Genomic DNA, 21,495 nt, shown 5'->3' on the forward strand with positions numbered 1-21,495 from the left:
ATTGGATAGGAGTACCTTGTCCAGAGGATGTATGTAAGTTATTGACAAATATGTGAAAGAGTAGAGTTACAAGAATAGATCCTTGTGGGGCACCTATAGTGTTAAGCAGCAGTGGTGAAGTACCCCTTCCCATTTTACTGATTGCTGTCTGCTAGGGAGGTAGCTGTGAAACCTTTTTATAGAGGTGAATGAAATGTCAAGGTTTAGAGAGAAGTCCATAGTGAGACACCAAATCAAAAGCTTTAGAGAGGTCAAGAAATAATGCTGTTACCAGTTTACTGGATTCTCATGCTTTATTTTTGTTAGCAGTGAAAGATCATAGTGCTGTGGATGTACTATGGCCTGGTTGTAAGCCATGTTGGATATTAAAGATCAGGTTATTATGTAGAAGAGATTGCTGCAGTTGATGGTGAATGCATTTTTAAAGAAATTTAGAGAGGGGTGACAGTATGGCAATAGGTCATAAATCTGTTATTTCAGCTGAATTGCCACCCTTATGTAGTGGGATTATGTAAGATCTTTTATATAGATCTGGAACATGGGATTCTATGGATCTGTTAATAAGAATACTAACTGGATAGGCTATGGCATCAGCAGCAAGTTTTAGGTATCCTTACGGTAGATTATTTACAGATGTTGAGCAGATTTAAGCTTGAGCAATAGTTTTTTGATAAGAGATGTAGGTACGGGTTGGAAGGAAAAAGGTGAGGGGCTGGAAGTGGCAAGAAGTTAAGATGGATTTGATGATTTGCAGTCAGGTATGTTTGGTGGAGTGTTAGGGGAAATTGGTTTGGGGAGTCAGATTGTGAGGGTGGGGATGACCAGCAGGGACTGGGGTGAGTTTAGTTATACATTCTATGAAGTAATTGTTACATCTGATTGCAGTTTGTTGTGGTATATTTTCTGGATAGTGGCTGGGCCTCTTTCTAGTTCCTGAATTGAGGAGGGAAGAGATGGAAACCCAAAATTTTAGGGCTATGTTTGTAAGCATCTTGAGAAGTAGTGTGGTATAAGTTTTTGTCATAAATGACTTGTTTCTTCACTTGGTTATAAAGTTGTCAAAATAGTTGTACATCATCATCATTTTTGTTCCTATTCCATATGCTCCATGCTGGGTCTACTTCTTTCATGAGGAATTTGCAGGATTTGATCATCCACGTGGCAGGATTATGTTTAATACATTTTTTTCAGAGTGGGGCAAGAGGATTTAAAATGCTTAGAAATGGTGTGTTGAATTGATTGACAGCTTCATTAATGGGGAGAAATTAAAAGAAGGGCCAGTTTATCGAGTTTAATGTTTGAATGAAACTATCCTGGTTAAATTTTGTAAGATTGCAGGTAGATGTAAGTTTATGATTTTTATTTACTTGCATCGGAGCCCTGTTTGTATAAGCTGCTGAATGGTCAGTTTAATAATCCAACAGTGTAGATAGAATGGGTAGAAACCAGTATCCAATCCTTGATGGATTGCAGAGCATTGTTTTTATTGTGTCTTGTCGGGGAATTGATAAGTTGGGTGAAGCCAAAGAGGTTTATGGGATTGGATAGGTTGTATGAGGAGATAGACTGCCAGTCTATGTTAACATTACCTAGTATGACTGTTTCATTATGGATAGAGTCCAAAACCAAAGCTAATATTTCCTCCAGAATTTCAGTGTTGTGTCCTGAAGCGATGTATATAACAAAGCATACGTTTTTGGGACATTAATTTAAAGGAAGGAGATAAGAAATTCTGCATCTGAAAAATTAGGAATGGTGTCTGAAAAAAAGGGGGTAATGTTGTAAGTGTTTGGGTAAAATAAGGCTATTCTACCTCCTTTATTTAGGGGTTAACCATGTTTTAGTGGCAGCAAGGAAATCTGGCTTATAGTGGTTAATCCAGGTGTGGAAGCTGGAGATTTATTTCTTATGCTCCTGAGTTTGGTTGTTATTACCTTTAGAGATGTATGTTGCTGTTTGGAGTTTGCAGTATATATGGGACCTGGGTTTGGATGGATGTCTCCATACTGAGTGATAATAGCAAAAGATGGATTAGGTATTTTGGGGAAGCTATTTGGGATAATGATTACTTTTGATTTGTTATGTGTGCAGTACTTTATTATTTTAGGTTTATAGTAGAGGACTATGGAAGTGGGAAATAAGCTAGGGAAGATGTTGGAGTAGCTAGGGGGAACAGGGAACTAAATGATTAGGTAATGGTATTTGAGGTGTGGAATATGTATTCTGAAGGAGATTTGCATGCAAAGAGATAAAGGAAGAGGTGGAGGATAGCAAAGAAAAAGTAAAGTAGGATGACATGACTTAAGTGAAGTGAGAGTGACTAGGATGAGTGAAAAGGAAGTGTAGAAGGATGACAGTACAGACAGAAAAAATAACATGAAATAATAAGTGAGCTGTGATGTAGTGTTATGCAAGTGGCTAATTAGAGTGAGTGAGGTGATTGGACTGTGATGTATTGTGTGAGGACTGAGAGTTAGAGATGTGATACAATTGTGCTGTAAGGGGTGGGGATTGATGAAGTATAAATATAGAGGTAGTGGGGGGGTGGGTGAGAATTGGAGGTAGGTTACTGGAGCAGAGTGAAGCCTGAATGTAGTGAGGGCTGAATGCAGCATGAAGATACGCTGTCAAGAGTACTAAAAAAAGAAATAATTGAAAACCAAGGTAGGAATGCAAATTACAAAGAAGACTGCAATCATCTGTACTTTGTAACAGTTAAGTCTCTCTATTTTAGTTATTCTGATGTTCTTTATTGAGATACTTATATGTTCTATGTAAAATGGGGTTTATAATAATATAGGTTACTTTGTAACAGTTAACTCTATTTTAGTTATTCTTATGTTCTAAGTAAAAGCGGGTTTATAATAATAGCAGGGGAGAGAGTATTTTAACAGGTAATTTAAGTTAAGCACAGCAGTCCCAGAGCTAGGAGATAAAGCCTATTCATCAGTGTGGTGCACTACATCTGCTATATAGGAAGATGAAAAAAGAAAGGAAACTAGCTCATCAGGATGTGCTTATTCATGCTGGGTCAGTGTCTGTACACAGTTCAAGTTATAGTTAAGTACAGGTATTGTGAGTGCAAGTTTCTATTTATTGTAGAAATGATCAAATTTAAAGCATACTTTAGGGTACTTGCAAGCCATTATATGGTCTTAATGTTCACCAGCAGCTGCTGCATTAGGTTGTCCAGACAAATGAAAAGCTGTATTTTGAGGGATGTTTTTGGATTACTAGATGCACTGAAAATTGTGTGCAATATCTAGAAAGAAAATAAGAAAGGATGTGGTCAAACATGCAGTGACCATGAAAAATAGCTGAGAGAGAGAGAGGGAGATATGGGCAAGCTACAGGAAGTAGGGATAAGAAGCACATACAATGATTTTTAGTCCCCGACTTAGTTTTGGAAGCTTATCACAGGGAGCATAGAGGGATAGCTAGGCAGGAGGAGCTGTGCAGATGTAAGAGCAGAGGAGAGAAAATAGGGATAGAGAGAGTAGAAAGTAGTTAGCAGGAGATGTAGTTCTAGAATAAGAACAGTGCTTAGAAGAAAAGGATAAACACTTAAATAGCAGCAACAACTGAAATGCTACACTATCAAGCAATTTTGTCGTGTAAACAGTTGAAAAATGCTTGTTACAGTAGGTAAAGGTGAATACTTTGTCATTCATGAGATGCAATCAGAGATAAGGCAGTGTGCTCACACCTTTAGACAAACAGTGGCAGCAAATTGTGACAGAAACTACAGTAAAACAGCTCATCCCACTAAAGATATATAGTGGTCCTGCCCAGAACATGACATTACTGCAGGGAATTATTAGGAATTAGGAATGGGGCTACAATGCAGTGCTGTAGGGTAGACACTGTTGCCTAAGGTCAGTATTAACACATGCCTCATAACAAAATAATTTAAGGTAGAATGAGTCCTACATAACACTGTCATGTTTTAGCACAATAATTCTGACTTAACAATCCAAGAAACCTAAGCACTAAAATAGCTAAAAATAGTGTGAAGTAAACAAAAATAGACTAGAAGATGCCCTTCAGTTTTGAATTAGACTTTGTAATGTTAGGGCAGAAACAGGAGCTCTGTAATACGCTGGCACTATCCTTGTTTGAATTGGAGTGTATGGAAAAGAGTGAATACTGTTATATCCATCAAATGTGAGTAGTTATCCAACAGGGGAACCAGGGTACTGTTGACCTGAAACAGGATAATCTTCATTAGTGATGTTGCTTTGCTTCAACAATTGCAGTCCATGGCAACTGTAAATACTATTGCACTATCTAAATTACTGTGTGATAATGACATTAGAACATGCAGGTTGGTATGACAAATACAGAAGTGGGGAAAACACTTGTATGGGCCCAATAAACAGACAGAAATTCAGGAAAAGCATTCATAAAACCATCAGTACATAAAGCATAAAAACTACTACATCAGCAGTACATATAGCTCTTGACCTCGAAAAAGCAGTTGGTACAACAAATGTAGAAACAAGGGAAACACTAATAAAAAATAAAAAAAGAACATTAAGGTACTAGTAGTAGAGGAAGCAATACAGTTTATGCTTACACAATAGGGCTGACTGACTTGCACACAACTGTAATGGTACAGCAAGGGCAAACAGCCATGCAGGGGAAGGAAAGGAAAAAATAAAGATGGAAAATCAACCTAACAGATGACTTTAAGGGTGCAAAGGATTATGGGATGGGTTACAAATGAGATGGTGGGAAGACACACTGTCGAGAGTATTAAGAAAAACAATCAGTAAAAACCATGGTATGGATGCAAATTACAAAGAAGACTGCAGTTGTCTGTACTTTGTAACACTTAAATGTCTTTTTTTAGTTACTCATATGTTGTCTATTTTAGTTATTCTTATGTTACAAGAAAAAGTGGGTTTATAATAATAGCAGGGGGAGGGAGCTTTAGCAGGTAAGTTAAGTTAGGCACAGCAGTCCCAGAACTAGGAGATAAAGCCATTTAAGCAGTAGATGTGCTACACTGCATCTGCTCTACAGGAAGAGGAGAATAAAAAGCAAAGATGACTATCATGGTGTATGTATGCACTCTGGGTCAGTGCCTGTACAGAGTTCAAGTTATAGTAAAATACAGGTCTTGTGAGTACCAGTTACAAGCTGTTATTCCTTGTAGAATGGTTCACATTTAAAGCATACTTCAGGATACATGCAAGCACAGTCTTAATGTTCACCAGTGGTTTCCACGTTTCTTCATCCAGACAACTGAAAAGCCATGTCTTGAGTAGTTGTTTTTGGATGACTAGATGCACTGAAAATAGGAAGCAGAAATCCTCCAGGTAGCTCAGAAGGAATCCACCATCAATTGAAATAGACCAGAACTGTAGCATAAAACTTTTTATTCACTTTCATCACAATAGACTTCTTCAGAACAAACTACTCACGTAATCAACCACTGAAAATAGTGTTTAATATTTTAGTGTATATACAAGCCATTGCACAGTCTTAATGTTCATGGGCAGCTGCCACGTTACTTCTGTGATGCCCCTGCACTGTCTCAGTAATCAAAGAGCCTCAATCCTTATCACTGGCAACAATGAGGGACATACACAATAGGAGGATGACAAGTACACACACAGTAAAGTACAATTTCCCTTAAGAGCACATAGAGAGCACAGTCAGTCTAGGGCTGGTTATTCCCTCTTTCTCCAGACTCCCCACTGGCACAACTATAGGGTTCAGATCATAGCCAACTGGTCAAGCTAAGACCTCTAGCACCCTCTCTGTCCAAACAGTGCTTCGTGTCCCCAACCAAGTAGCTGACAAACACACACACACACACACTTTGAGATTTGATTGATATACAAGCACACACACACACACACACACACACACACACACACACACACACACACACACACACACACCTGGAGAAGACTGGCACAGGTTTACTAGCTATGCCCCCTTCTGCCCAGACTATAAGGTAGTACCAGCTGCCACCACACTTACTTATCAGCTAATATAAAGCCCTCACAAAGGATGCCCAATCCTACAGTGTAATGTTACTATTAATCCAAATGGCAGTCTGACTAAGACTTGCAAGGCTATTTAGGAGTGGCCTGTACAGTGTCACCAAATACATATGCAAGCACACTAAGAACTTAAATATGTCTCACAAATATCAGCCACAAAGATAGGTTTATATAAATTTAATAATAAATAATTAAAGAGCAATACAATACTCAGAAAACAAACACAGTTACTTCATCGTTAAAAATCACAGGAAATATTTTAAAACAACATTCCAGGACAGTCTCAAATAAATACAGAAAACATATAAACTAATCTTTCCTATATTCTTATCTATATCTAACAGAGATACTGTGCCCTAAGTCTTACTTACTGACAACACGCAGGCAGAAGTGCTGAGTGGATGTTTCTAGGTCCAACACAAGATACAAAATGCCCAGTCTCTCTCTGAAAGAGTTCTTAAATTAATAATAAACATTACTGCTGGGCTAGCTTGGATAATGCCACTCTTTGTCATCTGGCTTCAGTTCCCAGGCTAAACAGATACTAACAGAGTGTTAACATCTCTGTGTGAGAAGTACATATCTTTCAGAAGTTTGAAAAACATGGGAGTCATACAACAATAAAACACTTTTACATTTAAACTCTAGTAATTATTTATGTTTCAAGACAATACAAAAACTTCTCACTCTAGACATTGTGTCTGCTGCTGAACTAAAACTGAGAGATAGATAACACAATCATAAAACACTTTAATTTCCACTTATTTTCTTGAGGTTTTGCAAGTTAACTGTGTATGTTATAGCTTCTACTATTAAAACAAACGTTTGCACAGGTATTTAGTTTATATACATTTCTGTTCTTTTCTAGTAGGGTGTACTTTGGACACATCCTTGAAGCTCAATGCTGTACAAACCCTGTTCAACACACACTTCAGCACCAGTAGTTTACTATACACATACCATATAATTCTCTTACATTTGTAAGACAAGCATATAAATCATGTTGATATTCACAAATGACATATAATTATTTACAAAATTCCAGATAGCTGGGCTGGCAGTATTTCCTTCTGTTACATTTCTATAAAAATCATATTAATATGCACAAATGACATACAATTATTTACACAATTCCAGCTAGCTGGGCTGGCAGCATTTTGGTTTGTCACAACTTCATCCAGACAAATAAAAGATGTATTTTGACGAGATGTTTTTGGATGACTAGATGCCCTGTAAATAGTGTTTAATATACAGTAAGGCTGACTAGCATCCATACAACCATACTAGTATAGCAAGGGCAAACCACTATTCGGGGAAGGAAAGGAAATAATAAGACATATTAAATATATCAAAAATATCAGTAAACAAGATATATTAGTTCTACGTCCATACTTGCAAAATTTTGAGTAACTTATACTTCAACATTTGGTAAGATATGACATGCTGTGTTACTATATATAGTTTAAAATATTTAATTGAACTAAACTGTTTTAGGAAAATGAGAAGATGCAAACACAGGGAGAAATGCATTCTACTGGTATAATTAAAAAAAATGGAAGTTAGAATTGAACTCCAGCTTCTGCAGTTGCAGATACACCTGAAGCTATGCCACTTCTACCTAATGTTTATCACAGTGAGTTTGAAAATATTAAAATGTACTGCAAGCTTTACTTTACTTTACTTTAAAGCACAAATGCAGACCAGTCTGCTGCTGCCCAGTCCCCTGGCTTCACAATAGCTAGGTGTTAGTTGATGCTTCCTTCTTTACATTCTATTAGGTATTATTAGTTTAGAGTATGGATTAGTACTAGGCTAACTGCCCTTGTGGGCCATTTTAAGCCTAACCATTCATCACTTGTGAGAATGAAACCCTGCACCTTGTGCCTATTGGGTAAACACACCTTAACCATTATGCCAACCACCAATGTTAGCATATTGGAATACAACTGAGACTTAGTGTCTCATTATATGGTATTTTTTCCCTAAACTGTAAGGGAAGAGACTGAGATGTATGCCTGCTAGACCACTTTACCATTATAGTATATTGCACTGCACCATAAATCCATTGTCTGCCCTGCCCTCTACCTTACAGTGTAGCTGACAGTGGAATGAGCAGATGCAGAATGCAGACTTCACTCCTTTCTCTGCTTTAGAATTGAATACATACTAAACAGTAGCTCATAGAAGGAGACTGTGCTATACGGAGCTAATCACTGATGTGAGAAGTGCCTATGACACCTAATAATACTTGTCATTGCTATTGCTGAGCTGTGTCAGAGAGTCGTGGCTTTTATTAGATGTAGAATCCAATTATCATTCTTTGAACTGTATATTTTGATCTAACATTAACCTTTGAGTGACTAAAGCAGAACTTTGTGTGCAGTCTGGATTTCCATGTGACATAATTTATAACCTGTAAATGGTGACATTGTGCTGTCCTGACTCCTTGCCATTTTGTTACACCTAAAATGATTGCACACAATATTATAGCTGTGCTTTGGTGGTGCTGCGGTAGTGTTGTCACCTCACAGTACGAAGTTGTCCTGTTCGATTCTAAGCTAGACCATCTTCTGTATGGAGACATGTGTGAATGGGTGTACCTTCATTGAAGGTTGTGCGTCAGAGCTGGCAACTTGGCACATAAAAATCTACTGGCAATCATTATCGGACCGGAGTTCTGCTGTGGCGACCCCTAAGCCGAAAGACACAACAACAACAATTATAGCTGTGCTAAAATGCAGATACCATATAGACAAATAAAGGATTTTGTTAAACAAAACTATTTATATGATATTTCCAAACTTTTCATACTGTAAGTTGTTCAAACACAGATACTTATGCTCCACCAGTAAAATCCCATCATGATTTGGGTGCAAGAAAGCATGGAAGCACTTGATTCTTGTCCTGGTAGTTTATCACAGTATGCAATCCAAAGCAATCTGGGAATATTTGCTTTTACTTTCATCTTTTCAATGATTTATCATTTTTTGAGGTGTAGATTTTTATTGATAAATTCCAGAGCACAGCTCAGTTTTACAAAATGTATGGGCATCTATGCTAAGTGTATTGTATCAGGAAGTTTCTGTCTGCCACTTGACTCTACACTTTTTCAGCATTTTGAAATAAATCACACATTGAAGGGTGTTATTCCTGAATATAAGTACTCAGTAACCATTTTTCTTGTCAGACTCTTATCAACTTCAAATTTTTGTTTACATAAACTAATGTTTTAGAACCAATCTATAACATTTAGACAAAGCATGGGGACTTTAAAGCTGTAAGGTAATTGTGGATCAGTGGTTTAGATTTGCATTTATCATGATGGCACTATCTTTGTAAAAAAAAAAAAAATTACTAACAGCAATTTAACAATTATGTGCCAAAAGTGATAAAGGGATTTCTGAAATTAGTAGTTGTGAGAAGCAGATGACATCTTAAAATATGTGCTATGAAATGAGATCTTTTCAGTAACTGAACATCCTGACTAAGCTTAGCAACTTGACATTTTGCAGGGTATGTGCTATATAGCTGTCAAAGGACCTAAAGCTATTCAGGCTAACAGCTCTGTAGTGACAGTTACATGATTCTGAGAAAAGCATAGCAGTAATTCGAGCAGTTTTGCTCTCAACATCTATATGACTTTCTTCCCAAATCTGACTAGCTTAGTTAGTAATTTAGTCCGAGCAGTGACAGATGCTGCACAACTGAAGATGTAATACATTAAATGTAACAGTGACTCTACTGATTTAGGCATAAGCACGGCATGTGTTAAATATAAATGAAACATTCGTATTGCAGAGATTAACGATCACAGCAGCACATTAAAGGATGGAAATAGCAGGCCCAGTATCAGCCATAAATGTAGCTGCTTTGGAAAAGAGTGATATCATGAAGGCCATTTAAAATAGCAGAATTCAACATGATGAACAAGGGTGATCCTTGTCAACTTTTCCCTGAGGCACATTAAAGTAATTCACATCTGTTGCCTTTTCCACATGAGAAAGTGTTGTTACTTTTGAAAAGCCAGCATTCAGCAAAAGGAGGGGCATCACCAAACTCTGTAAATAATTCAGTCATTCCATGATATTTGATTAAGAATACTTTTAGTGATAGCACAAAATGGGATGTTGTTCATTGAAAACCTCAGACATACACCTAGTAATATCCGTAGGCCTTGAGCATATAATATGCATTCTTCCCTTTTGGTTAGGTGGTGTTTTTTAAACTCAGTATATATATGTTATTTAGGTGTTTACTTGCTTGCTTATTTACTTTATTTATTTATGTAAATCAGGTGGGTGGACTGGTCATTTGAACCTTTACAGTCATGACCGAATCTCAATCAGAGTGTAAGGGAATTAAACAATTAGAAAAGACTGAACATTATCAACCAACAAAGTAAGCATTGTCGGATAACAAAGAATCAACAATGAATTTATGAAAGACAGTGAGGTCAGAAGACAGCGATTATTTTCACTAGCATTAGATTATCAAGTCGTTCTTCAATGACTAATAATCTTTCTGCTAACAACTATTTATATCTTCTGTACATATGATATGTTATGCCAAAAACTGATTAAGTATATTTGCAAGCAATAATTAAATTACAGGTTTTATATTATTTTATTTGTATTTGTTTTCCAGACTGGAACACTGCTTTCCATGGACCATTTTTAGACTTGGTCCTGGAGCAGTGCCTGGTTAACTGACTTGTTTAGAGTCACACAGGGAATGGATGCTGAGGGAATCAAACTTTGCACCACTGGACCACATGAAGCAGTTTGTTAATAGCTCTTTAATCCTCTAAGACAAATGTCAAACAGAAATTCACATATTAGCACATGGAAAGTTTTTTTAGTTGGTGTCAACAATATAACCAGCACCCATTCAGGGCAAGTTGTTCTCTAATTTTACAATAGGTCTGTGAGTTACTATCCAATGGCCTTTCCTATCCCTCTTTAAAGGTTCATTTTTCCTCCATTTAACATGTCTGCCCTATGGGTCCTCCTCTTTCAAGGTAGTCAGATGTCAAAATGTTCTTGAAAGTGGTTTTGCATAAGAGGCCTCTAAATAAACCAGTAGCCCCTCCTTGGGATCTCATTTTTGTATTAGAGAAACTAACACTTGCTCTATTTGAACTAACTAATCTGGCTGACTTGAGGTTCTTAACCTGGAAAACAGTTTTATTGTTTGCACTGAGCTCTTCAAGAAAGGTATCTGAATTCCAAGCTTTTATGATGAGTCAGCCCTACCTCATTTTCCACAAAGACAGGGAATCTTTGAGAGCTAACCCTTCTTTTATACCCAAAGTGGTATCCAAGTTTACTATAAGTCATAAAATCCATCTCCCCGTTTTCTTTCCTGAACCTAAAAATGAAGGGGAAAGGATACTCCGTACCATGCATGTCCACAGACAACTTAAGAACTTTCTTGATATAACTAAAACTTCCAGATCATCAGATTAAGTGTTCATTTTATGTGAAGAAAAGTAGAAGGGACAACCGGTATCAAAATAGACTCTTTACAAATGGTTGTCTAAGGCTATTTCCTTTCGTTATACTCACCATGGCAAATCTATTCCAGGCAGGGTCAAGGTCAACGCTACAAGGACCTAGGCTTCTTCAGTGGCATTCTCGAAAGGGTTCAATTCTACAAGTTCATAGGTTCATAGGTTCATAGGTGTGTACTACGCTAATGGTCCTGGAACCCTTACAAGCATAGCCCGTAGAGCTGCCCTGGCATTGTGCCGCCTCACGTCAGTTCCCGGTACCTCTATTCAGTAGAGCAACTGGAGTGATCCCCAGGGTGAACTTTCTAGAAGCTACTACTCAGTCCTCTGTATGTACTTTTACAAAATACTAAAAGCCGAATTCTTGCTCTTAAGTCTAAACCATAGGTTCATAGGTGTGTACTAGATTAATGGCCCTGGAGCCTTTAAAAGTCTAGCCCAAACAAAATTGCCCAGGTACCGTACCACCTGATGTTAGTTCACAGTGCCCCTATCCAGTAGTGCAACTGGAGTGATCACTAGGTGAACTTTCTGATACCCATCCACTCATTAAAATGTCTCTTGAATAAGGCCAGCGAGGTACTCTGCTTGACATGAATGGGAAGCTGGTTCCAGAGTATGGGCAGTCTTTGGAAATTAACCTGTCCCTCCAGCATGTTCTGTTAATTGTGGTAATGAGGTTGTGATCTCTGGAGCGTGTGGCATGGGGGGATTGGGATTTCTTTAGCTGTAGCAATTCAAGTAGGGCTGGGTTGGACATGGCTTTGTAAGTCAAGCAGGGGTCACCTTGGGTCTATATTACCCGATCGAAAGCTGAAAACTGCGAATACCATTTGAGCGACAACAAATGGTTGGAAATGTGAAATGTCGCAAGCGTAAATGGAAATCACCATAGGGAATATTTTCCCTTTACCTCAATGTAGTGCGATCTCGGAGTTAGAATATTTAAGTAGCGGGGGATGTGGGGGCACAGCCCCCCTGCCCGGAGCATTTAGGTAAGTTGTTTTTCTTTTTTTAAATTTTTTATTATATGTTCGATGTTCTAAACATTGCTCATATGGTGTCGATCATATGAGAGTCGATGTTTAAAACTTTCGGACATATAATATAGATCCGGTCACCTCTAATTAGATGATAAGAGACTGAGAATAGCTGAAGTTTTTTGAGTCTGTCTATGTAGGACATGTGTTTAAGGCCAAAGATCTTTTTTGTGAGGTACTTTTGTGGCCTCTCCAGCTCTTGTTGGTGTCTGGTCAGGTACATGCCAAATGGGGTGTTATATTTGATGATTGGTCAAATGAGGGATGAGTAGAGAGGGATGATGATCTCTTTCTTCCTGGATGCAAAACCATTGGTTATAAGATGTGTCATGTAGAAGGACTTTCTGACCACAGTGGCAATGTGGTGGTTGAAGGTGAGATGGCTGCCGACCTGGGTGCCCTTATCTCTTATGGCTGGCAGCCTCTTATGGGACTCCACTCATGACTGGCCGACAGTCTGACTTGGAATCTACACCTTTCACTCTGTGGATCCTGTCTGTTAGCCAATTTGCAACCCACCTAGTGATGTAAGAATTGATGCATTGTTTGCTGAGTTTATCAGTCATACCTGAGTGGGGAATGGTATCAAAGGCCTCCACCAGGTTGAGGTAGGCTGTATGCACTGCCTTACCCTCATCCATAGCCTTGGTGACTGCCTCGAAGAAGTCAACCAGGTTCAGCAAGCAGGATCTCTTCTTTGCAATGCCAAACTGTGTGGGGTCAAGAGTTTGGAGATTGCCTATATCTTTAAGCAGGTCCATAATGATGCTTTGCTAGGACCATTATCGAGGGGCTCCTGGACCCTTCTCCTTCCACATCCCAAGTATAGCTAGCTATGGTAATCTACCCATATAGCTAAGAATAAAGCAGCAGTGATCAATATGAAGAACATAGCAGAGTTGTGTAAGCTTAACTGACCATAACAGCAGATGATCAAATGAACACTGCTGTATTAGCCACTCCCTCCAACCAGCCCCCCCCCCCCCCCTTGATTTTGGTCTGCTTTTTATGCCAGGGTATGGCCATTTATTTGTTTGTTATTCCTAGCCTTGTCTTTTCAGGAGTCAGTCTCCCTCTCTCTCTGCTGGCAGGAATCATCTGAAGGGCTTTGCACCCAGTTCTATTTTTTAGTCAGCTCAGCTCAAAAGTCTAGACTATTAGCTATAGTGTTTGGGGGTGAGAATAACTAATGTTTGGTTGGACTTTATGTCATGTAATGCCCTGCTGGTAGAGTCACCCTGAGCTTATAGTCTAGGTGTAGTAATAGAAAAAGATAAGCTTAGGGAATCTTGGAGTAGACTAGCTGCTGCCTAGTGCTTGGAGAATACATGTAATTAGAAAGATAAATTAAAAACATTGGGGATCTTTCATTTTACCTGCTGCAAAAAGTATCTGTGGAACAGTCCAATAAAAGTTAGAACAGTAGCTGTAGTGTACTTGGCAGAAAACAAATGAAGGCTGGTTGTACTATCTGCCACCTACTACTGTGAGAGTATACACTCTTGACTCCAGCAAGAGGGATACCCTCTGAGACAGGTATAGTATAAGTAGCACAGGATAGAATGAACAGTGTAATTTATGGTGCTTGTCTTGACTATTTGACGGATAGACTAGTGAAGGTTTGAAAAGTAACTGTAACTCAAATGTTTGATGAAGTATGGTTGTACTAACTGCCACCTAGTACACTGAAAGTATAAGTAAAGTAGGTGTGTTTGTGGGAGGGGTTACAGTTGCCTTAGCTGCACCTAGTGCTTAAAGAGTGTATTTCGTAAAGGGGGGAGGATGATGATAGAGGAAGTTTGAATGCAATAACTGCTCATATTCCAGGAGAATGGATGTATAAGAAAGGGCATATAGCTGGGAACCTGTGGTTACACTAGCTGTCATCCAGTGCTTAGAGACTAGGTTGACTAAAAGAGGGAAACATTAGGGGATGGGAGTCTAAGGATCCATTATTTATCAATTGTCATTGTAGAGTTGATATAATTCAGTAGGAAAAGGATAGTTATTAGAACTACCAGTCCTATAACAAGAACATCCATAGAAAAGAATGGCAAAAAAGTTTCTGAAAAATCCTCATGTGCCATCTTACTGCTTTAAAAGACTAATGGAAGGGAGAAAATTTAACATAACTAAAAGAAACTGCATTGAAGAAAATGTTGGAGGTTTCTCTATTGTATTGCTATACATGCATTATAATCACCTAAAAACAAACTTACTATGAAGCTACAAAATGCAAGTGCCCCACACCTAGCCTGTGAATTTCCTTTAAATGATGTAGTGTCACATATTAAAATGCTGTGAAAATGTAAAGTAAAGTAAGCTTTATTGATTTATTAATGTGTGCTTGTATTTTTTTCAAATAAAGGGGTACTTTCTATAGAGAGAATTGCTGCCACACTACAATCTATGCAGAAGTTGAGAAAGAGTTTAGAACTTATGACATGCTGTGCAATGGCATGGATTTTACATATTTATAGTGTGCAAATGTATATAAATTTAATGTTTATATCATGAAATCTCTATGTATGCTGCATATTTGACATGTAATTAATTACTCAGACTGTTACAACATGAAGTTGAGAGAGTCACTAACAAAAAATAAATTGAACCGAGGCTACATTCTCACATTTTAGAGAACTGTTTTAAATTATTCTGTGTACAACAACGTACATATGGCATTCACACTGTAATTTCATTCATGAGCAATCTAGTAACAGATTGAGTCTAATTACAATAATTACATTTAATTGTTATAATAAAATCTTGAACATGTCTGCCTTTTTTTGGTCATCTGTCTCTTGTTCAGTTGTTTATGATGTGCATGTGTGTGTGTGTGTGTGTGTGTGTGTGTGTGTGTGTGTGTGTGTGTGTGTGTGTGTGCGTGTGTGTGCGTGTGTGTGCGTGTGTGTGTATGTGTGTGTGTGTGTGTCTGTGTATGTATGAAAAACTTCAGCACTGAAAACACAAGGGTAAATATTACATTGACAAAACTGTGAAGACAGGTGAAGGCTGCCAGCCTAGCCAGATAGAATTTTGTAGATAATTCTGTCATTTGTAAATATTAATATAAGCCACAGGCTTGTTCTCTAAAATGGGAAAATATGGTGTTAAATGGGGAACTGCAAAAATGTAACAATAGTGCACTCTGCTGTAACAAAGCTGACAAGTCAATTATTTGATATGTCTGGATGAAGGAATTCTGTCTATTGTTTTGAGGCCAGAGTTAATGGCTAGAATTTGCATGTATAATTTCTTTTATTGCTCTGGTTCCTGACCAGCTGCAAGATCAAAGGGGCTATTAACCTCTGAGAGTCTGTTAGCCTGGGAACCAGAAAGAAATGATGTAATTTGAAATTAATCAGTGGTACTGTGTTATAAATTTGAGGACAGAAAGAATGAGAGCATTTAGAGCATTTGTCTTAAGAACATCCAACTCAGCACTGTCTGTGTCTAGATGTAAGTAGGATTTTAGAACTGTGTTTTCTCTTAGATATGGCTGGGAAATAGGAAGATTAGACTAGTTTGTTTTTCTGTGATGTCAGAACATTTGCTACTGTTTTATTTTAAGTATTTCTCTGCGATCTGTGAACTCCTGACTAGCACTGCGTAGTAAGAAATATTATCTTGTGTTTTTATTATTTATTATTAAACATTTTTAAACCTTTCAATTGTGTCTCTTTTGTGTAGAGAAATTTAAACTCTAAGAGTACATTGCATGTATATAGTGATACTGTACCAAGTCACTCCAAATAACTATTGACTGTTTGGTTGCACTTACCATTTGGATGATAATATTGCACATTAATAATTGGACACCCTTCATAAGAGCCTTTGAGTAGCTGATAAATATTAGCTGGGTGGTAGCAGTGATGTCTACCATATAGTCTAGGTAAAAGGGGCACAGCTGAAGAACCTGTGCCAGCCTTTCCCAGGAGTGTCTGCGTGGTTGTATAAACTCTTATCTCAAAGTGTGTGTGTGTGTCAGCTACTTGGGCAGGGACACAAAGCCCTGGTTGGACAGAGAGGGTGCTGGAGGGTTTAGCTTGTCTGCTAGGCTGAGATCTAGGCCCTATAGCTGTGCCAGTGGGGAGTTGTATTGGGGACTTGGAGAGAAAGGGAGCAACCAGCCCCAGACTGACTGTGATCTCTGTGTGCTCTTAGGGGAAATGTTACTTTACTGTGTGTGTATTTATTATCCTTTCCCTATATGGACCACCCTCACTGACGTTAGTGGTGGGGATTGAGGCTACTTGATTGCTGGGCCAGTTCACGGATGTCACAAAAACATTCATAAAATATACTTTTATAGCTTTCATAATATTTCAAAGATTCAGAAGCTCCCTTTAGTCAGTGTGAAACATCTTACTGATCTTTTTTTTTTCTTTTTTTTTTTGACGGAGGTGATTTTACTGGTATATTACACTGAGTTTTATATATATATATCTATAGTTTGCTGCAGTTTACTCAAAATAATGCTTAAAGGAGATGCTCATAAACTTGAAGTGCATTTTCCTTGCATACTGTAATAGTGCTGACACATATGATCAGAAGATTTCAACTGTTTTGTCCCTCATGTATAGGTTAAGATACTAGCAGTTAGTGTTTCAAAATTGTCCAGGGGGCTACCCATAGTTTGCAAATAAGGTTTTAATATAAGAAATTCTAAATGTCAGTTTCTTTTGGTCCTCATTTGTGATATGACAGTAAGGAGTCATATGGCCATGTGTATAAGCTCATTTTACTTTATTTGACATTTGTTTATCAGTAAGGTCTGATGGGCCAAAAATTGTCCCTTTTCAGCAGATGCCCCTGGAGAAAAGCTCTGTTAATATAACAGATTACAAAATAACAGTAAACATTCATTTTATTCAACAAAGTACTACATAGAATAGTTGCAGAGCATGCATATCATTTTAAATAGCATATGTTACAACATTTCAGACAAGATAGGTTTATAGATTAGTACTAGGCTAACTGCCCTTGCAAGCCATTTGAATCCTAGCCAATTATCCCTTGTGAGACTTGAACCCTGCACCTTGTGCTTGTAAGGCAAACACCTTAACCATTAGGCCACCCTCCCAATCAAGATGGAGAAAATATGTGAGAATGGCACATTGCCTAAGAAGGAGAAGTTTGAAATAAACATTTAAATATCATGATATAAAAGTTGCACATTACATAGTTTGATTATTGAGTGGGAAATAAACATAAAAATATAGTGCACTATAGCACATGCAAGATAGAAAAGAAATACATATATTAGTGGAAAGGTAAAAAGGGGGACAAAAAAAGGAAAGACAACAAAAGATTATGTAAGACATTCAGAAGAGAGGTGTCATAGAATAAAAGCAGACTATATTCAGTTGTTAGAGACTATAAGAAAATTAGTAAGCAGAAGGTAAGAATAAGTGGAAGCAATCTAATTAAAGGTCTGCAGCTAGAGAGACTGTACAAAGGTAGGAATGAACATGTAGAATATGATGGAGGGGATTAGACATATAGGAAGGGTAAGAATTTATAAGAGATATGAAGAGCAAGTTCACCCAGGAGTGGAGCAGGAGCAAATCCAAGATTTGCTTTAGGCATTCTCTGAAGAGCATTTAAAAGAGGACAGATTATGAATTGTTCTCGTGTGAATATAGGCTTTAGCCTAAGGATTTCAAGGTTTTAAATACAGAGATGAGTTGCTTATCTTCTTATCTGTGAGTTCTATTTGGATATATATGTTGAGTATTAAACTGAGGGCTGGATAGACTGAGGGTTTGTAAGTAATGTTATGTGCAGTTATAAACTGTAGTTAGAAAAGATGGTTAGGAGTTCAAGATTTTGAGGAGAGTGTAGTGTTTTGCAATGCTGTATGAAGGAAAGTACCAAGCAGCAAATGTGGTGATTCTGTTGTAGTGGCTTTCAAGTTTAGTCCTTAAGGAAGACTATAAGTTGTCCAGAATGGAGGACCATAAAGTAGGGAGAAGAGAAAGTAGGATTTGGCTTATGTGATTTTGGTTGGTATAGTAGGGAAATGCTTGTTCCTGTATGACATATCGAGTTTCTGGTGAGTTGTTATGGTATTATTTTGAATGTGGAGGTTGAATTTAAGTTTGTCACTGATTATAACTCATAACAGTTTGGTGTGCAGTACCAGTTCAATTTCAGTATCATTGATGGAGCAAATCTTAAACCCAGCTTTGTCAAGGGAGTGAGGTTTTAGAGTAAAGAAGAGGAGTTTGATTTTTTAAAGATTGAGTAAGAGCTAAGAATTAATAAGCTAGGTTTCAGTGGAGGTGATTGCTTGTGTAATCTGCTGAATGCATGTTTGGGAGGTTGAGGAGCAGATGATAGTGAAGATATCTGCTCACTGAATATGTGTTCCTGGACAGGTGGAAGTGTATAAGTTGTTGATACAAATATTGAAGAGTAAAGGGTCAAGGATGGATCCTTTGGGGACACCTGTGGAAGTGAGAAGATATGGTGAAATGGAACCTTGCCATTTAACTGATTGTTGCCTGTTAGTAAGGTAAATGGAGAACCATTGAATCAAGGGTGGTGAAAAATCAAGGAAGTAAAGTTGTTTGAGAAGTTAGGAATGAGAGACCATATAAAAATGCTTTTGACAGGTCTAGAAATACTGATGATACATATTTGCCAGAATGTCTTGTCTTATTAACAATGTCCATGAATGATAATAAGGCTACAGATGTCTGTGGCCTGACTAAAAGCCATGTGGGGTTCTGGGGAGTAACAGAAACTGTAGAAATTATTGTTGAATGCATTTCTCTAGAAGTTTGCAGAGGTGAGACAGGATGGCAGTTAGTCTGATATTTATAAAGTCAGTAAAATTCCCTCCTTTGTGCAAGAGGTTAATGTGTGACATTTTCCATAAGTCTGGAACATTATATTCTACAATGGATCCATTAATCAGGATACTGATTGGTTATGCTATGGTGTCTCCTGCTAATTTTAGGTAGTCTAGAGGAAAGTTGTCCACAGAGAAGAGCTGGATTTGAGTTTGTGCAGTAGATTTGTTATTAGACTTGTAGATAACCAACTGAAGGGAAATGTGAGCTGAGTCAGGTGAATAAGGATTTGGTAGATATTAACAAGGGGGTGTGTTAGGGACAAGAATGGGGGAGTTTAAAGAAGAAGAGGGGGAGGTATTATAAGAGTTGGATGTTAATTTACCTATGATGTACATAAAATGTGTGTCAAAATTAGTAGTTGTTTGAAGAGCAGAGGACTCAGGACATGGACTTGGATTATCCTTAGTTCCATGGTTGTTGTAGGGACGATATGGATTACCAGAATTTTTTAGAATTACATCTATGTTTATTTACATGTGAATATATCCCTTGTGACTTGTGTTTCTTTTTGTTACAATTGCTGTGCAGATGTCTAAATAAGTTTAGATTTTTGTCATTTCTATTATTTTGCCATGAAAAACATACTTTGTCTCTATCATTCATATGGAATTTACATGACTTACTGAGCCATGGTTTTTAGTTCTTTTTGTGCACAAAGGGGCAAAGGTGTTAAGAATGTTGAGAAATTTAACATTGAAATGTTCTACTGCTTCATTTAGGGGAAGACACTTCAGAGCAGACCAGTTTACAGTTTGTAGTGATTGAATGAATGTTTTTTGAGAAGATTTTGTTAGGTTATGGATATTTTTACATTTCTGTTCCTATATTTGTTGAATGAGAGTCCTCAGGGCATTTGTTGATAGATGGTCACTGAGGTAATCAGAGAATGTATCTGCTGAAGTAAAGTTAGCTGGATTGGAAACTAGTATCCAGCCAAGGATGGATTGTAGGCTATTATTTTTGTTATATCTTTATGGGATGATGATAAGTTGATTGAAACCATGAAGGTTCATATTAAGAATCTGATGATATGTGACCAAATTCCTTGGGAAAGCATTAATTAGCAGGACGCATCTGTCATACTTCACGTTCCTGCACATGTGCCTCATATACAGTAGTCTTCAACAATCATAATAGGTTATCAGGGCATTTCTATGTAAGATGATATCAAGGGATATGACTTATTTATTTATCTTATTTAGTCATTTATTGACATTTGATTACTAGGAAAGTATGACTGGATAGGTGTTCATTTTTTAACAGAAGCTCAGGGGGAAAAGCTCCAAAGTATTACAAAAAACATTTTAAGAACAATAATTTTACATTTTTTAAAAATAATACAAAAACTTCTACAGATTAAATAATTATACCAAATTAGACTTAATGTGAAAATACTGCGGTGGTGGTGCTGCGGTAGCGTTGCCACCTCACAGTAAGACGTTGTCCTGTTCGATTCTCAGCTAGAGCATCTTTTGTGTGGAGACATGTGTGAATGGGCGTACCTTCATTGAAGGTTGTGCATCAGAGCTGGCAACTCGGCACGTAAAAATCTGCTGCCAGTCATTAGTGGACCGTAGTTTCACTGTGGCGACCCCTAACTGGGAAAAGCCGAAAGACACAACAAAAACAACAAGACTTAATGTGAAAATATTAGTTAAGAATAGATACGACTTATAAGACAATTTAATATTTAGAAATATTAGATTCATAGGATGATACTTGTCTATTGGTCTGGAGGCCCTTATAAGCCTAGCCAAGAATTTCCCCATGTTCTCACAAAGCCAACACCTGTTTCCCCTGTCCAGCAGAGACAAAGGTGGAAATCCAGGGGTGTATTTTCTGTTTCCCATCCAGTCCTCCAGGTTCCTCTTAAAGACGGCTAGTGAGGTACTCTGCTTGATATAGAGAGGGAATCTATTCCACAGATGGGAGAGTCTTTGGGATACAAATTTATCCCGCCAACAAGTTCTATTAATGTCACAGACCAGGTTGAGGTCTTGCATGTGGGTTGTATGAGTGGAGTTTGACTTATGGATATGTAGCAACTCCATCAAGGCTGGGTCTGAGATGGC

The sequence above is a fragment of the Protopterus annectens genome, chromosome 8.part1 (assembly GCF_019279795.1).
Source record: "Protopterus annectens isolate FY-2018-M chromosome 8.part1, PAN1.0, whole genome shotgun sequence".
Taxonomy (NCBI): domain Eukaryota; kingdom Metazoa; phylum Chordata; order Ceratodontiformes; family Protopteridae; genus Protopterus; species Protopterus annectens.